Source organism: Centruroides sculpturatus, unplaced genomic scaffold (genome assembly GCF_000671375.1).
Source record: "Centruroides sculpturatus isolate CEXI.00-Female unplaced genomic scaffold, Cexi_2.0 scaffold823, whole genome shotgun sequence".
Taxonomy (NCBI): domain Eukaryota; kingdom Metazoa; phylum Arthropoda; class Arachnida; order Scorpiones; family Buthidae; genus Centruroides; species Centruroides sculpturatus.
Window position 1 is genome coordinate 385,156 of NW_019385060.1, and position 3,784 is coordinate 388,939.

Genomic DNA, 3,784 nt, shown 5'->3' on the forward strand with positions numbered 1-3,784 from the left:
ATCGAGAGATCCGATCCTAGGTCAAGATTTGTTTGACCGGGAGGGCTGTAATATTTAGGCTTAAGGAGGATTGAAGACTGTAAAGTCTCTATCCCAAAGTCAGGTTCCCGACACCAGTTTGTCAATTTAATTCCGCAGACAAACACACGTATGAGATCTGATTCAGACACAAATTAAGAGTCAATAAATTTAATAAGACATAAGAAAATAAAAACTAATACAAATTATTAAATGAAGAAATGATATAACTACCACAACCAAGATACTTGTCGAAAGATATATGGACTTATACTATACCCGATTCGCGATCGAGAGAGAGAGCTCACAAAATCGTTAGAAACATACAACCTGTTTTAGTTGTCATTCGTCTTCCTCTCTGTAGGCAAAGGACACTTTGGAGATAAAGTTCATTTACTTCTTTCCATGGGAGATCGATGTGTGCACAAAATCAAAGTATAACTTCTAAGTGCTAACTCTGGAATTATTCTATGTGACTCGTCTAAGAGCGTTGGTCATCTGGAGGAAAACATGTGGAGTTCGGACACTTCCAGCTCTGTCGATGAACTCCCCGAATTCTAACAAATTTCCTCTATATGTCACGATTGGCGACCAATCATCATGCAAAGATACCTCCATGAGAACGGATGGAAAGGGGGATATGTGAGGGGTAAACATTTCCCATCAAAGCGAGAGTTTTTGCAGATAAGGGAAAAACAGAGGATGTACTAACTTCTGTGAAAGGAAGTAACATCTGTTATCTATTTTTCCCACTCTAAAACGTCATTTTTCTCATCCAAACGAAAGAATATTTTATAACAAAATATTAACATTATTAATAAAATTACTGATTTAGACCCAGGGGCCTTTCAGGTCTCACAGATATATTGAGTATATATTGGATAAAAGATTCAAAAATTAGAAAGTTATCTCATAAAACAGCTAAATCTGACTAATCAAAATTTTTATTTTATAGTCAGTTGTTCTTTGCTTTGATATCACTTGCAAGATTCTTGTTTCAATCATTGCCAAATAAAACATAAATGGAAATGTTAACATTCAACAATGCATTATTGAATTCAATAACTTGTAATAGTAAAATATGGCCATTATCTCATATGAAAATTTCTCAAAAAGGTTTTTCATAATAACTATCAAGTAATGATTTGTTACAGATCTGTAAATCCATCATAATGCAATGTTTAATAACTCTTTTTACGTGTTTATGTAGTAACTAAATATTGTCAGTTTTTTCTAGATTATAAAAAAAAAACTTTCCTGTACTACTATGACAATATCTTTTCTATAAAAAATACAAATAGTGAAATCCAGTTCACAAATTATTTTTATAATACACATTTTCATCCCAACACCGGAGAATACTAATAAAAACTCTTTCTAACCTGTTACCAGTGCATTCTCCTTCTTCTACTAACTCATAACGAACCAAAATAGCTCTTTAATGAACAAAAATAACTCTTTACTAACATTTTCGAACCTAACGACGGTTCTTCTTCAGGTATTTTTGAATCTCTGATGGAAATGCCACTCATAAAACTTTAAAATATGTATGTTCGAATGCACGTTTCCTGTTTACGTCATTATTAGTCATGCGCAGTCGATTCCAAAACGGCTATCATAAATTACTGTTCATAAGTGCTAGCCACGCTACTGATAGCGTAATCTCTTCTTTATAATTGATGCATTTATTATCCTTAAGGTTAGCTAAGTATATGCTGGCTGCCTCCAATCATTTGATATCGTGTATGTGCCGTGTGGTGTGGATAATTCTGGCTTTTTTAAATTCGGTATCTATATTTGGATCGGAAGCATAAATTGCCAGAGCCGTCGTGTTCCTTTGTTTCTGAATATCTGCAGTGTGTTCTTTCAGTCTAACCTCTAAGGATCATTTGGTGGAACCCACATACAGAAGATGTCTATTGCATCTGCGATCTATAATCAGTATGCTGTAGACCCTGACAGCTTATCCTTATCTGGTTGATCTTTTCCATTGGTTAGGATGTTAAATATCAAAGCGCATCTTCTGTAGGCGATACGTATGCAGTTCTTTTTAGCTATCTTGCCACATAGCCCTCTAATATATGGATTATAACTGACTGGAATGATCTTATCCATATCTTGTCGTTCCTCCTTTGTGGTAGGTCTTGAGCTAAGTTTTGATATCCATGCATTAACCTGCATATGAGCTTGCTGTATCCGTGCTCAGTGGCTATTCAATGTGTAAGCCTTAGCTCTGACTGTAGGGCTTGCTCAGTAGAAGAGTGCATATGTGCTCTCTTAATTAGGGCTTTAAATAATGCAACTTTATATTGTGGTGGGTCACATGACCCTACTGGAATGTATATGCCCTTTGTTCCTAACTTTCGGTACACTGCAGTGTGGATTACAGACTCTTCTACCTTGATGTCAATATCTAGGAAGTGTACATTCATCTGATGCACTTGTTCTATTTCTATGGTTAATCCATATGTGTTATCATTCATTGTGTCGACAAAAGCCTTGATGTCTGGTATTTCTTTCCACAATATGATGATATCGTCGACATATCTCTTATATAAAATGATGTTGTGCAGGTGGTGTGGGAGGACCTTAGCTTCGAGTAGCCTAATCACCATCTCGCATAAGTTCCCAAAGACCGGACTACCCATGGGGACTCCTCTTCCTTGCATGTACACGATACATTAATTAATTATAATTAAATTAATATTTAATACAGTCAATTCCAGTTAATTGGGTCGAATCTCAAAGAACGGAAACCAAACTAATAAATTAATACATAATTTAATCACTTAATTGGGACAACAACAGATAAGGAATTTAGCAATTTTTGGTATATTTTAGTAATCTTCTGAAAATATGTAGGCACTACATACACTAATGTCGTATAGGCCTAATGGTTGGCCTAAAGATTTTGTCTTTTGCTCAGGCGGTTCAGTTTTTCCAGAGGGGGTCAGCATAGCAGGACGTATTATGGGCATTTCATCTGAGGCAGACCTGAATGCAAGTTACTGACCCTGCTCTGGATTGGACTGGACAATCCCCTTAAAAGCAGAGAGACAAAGATGGCTGGACAATTTTTTGAGGTCTCTCGAGTGATTTGGAAGCCAGCTAGAGTTTGTTTTTTTTGTTTTTGTTTTTTTTTGTTTTCTTCATCTGACTTGTTTGAATAAATGAAGAATATCATACTTTGTACAAATTTCATTTGTTATTCATTTTGATTTTAAGAAACTATTTTCTGTAAATAATCCCAGTCCCTTTAATAGTGAGATTACTAAACTTAAATTTTAAACAACTTTTGCATACTTTCGTTTATTTTATTTACTGCAGCTATTTTATCCCTTCCTTCTCTAACTCTGGGTCAAAATATCACACCATAGCTACACCACATCTGATAAAAAATCACACATATTGATAATATATTTGAAATGAATTTTGAATTTGTGTTAAGTTTTTCAATTTTTACCAAGTATTATTATTATTAAATACTTTAATAATTTAAAAGAACTAAATATTATCATTTTCTGTGCTATAAATGCCAAAATATGGTACAAAAAATTATTGTGATTCAATATATTTCCTATCGAGTGCTATGTCTAATTATTGTGAAAAGGTGGGATGGCATAAAAAATCCAAAACAACTTCTTATGGATGGGGGTCCCCTTCCATCTCTAACTCTGGGTCAAATTTCTTTTGAATTTGAGTATTCAAAGTTAGTCATTTGATATACAAGGTACCACTGTATTAACACTCAGAAAATAATTTTTTA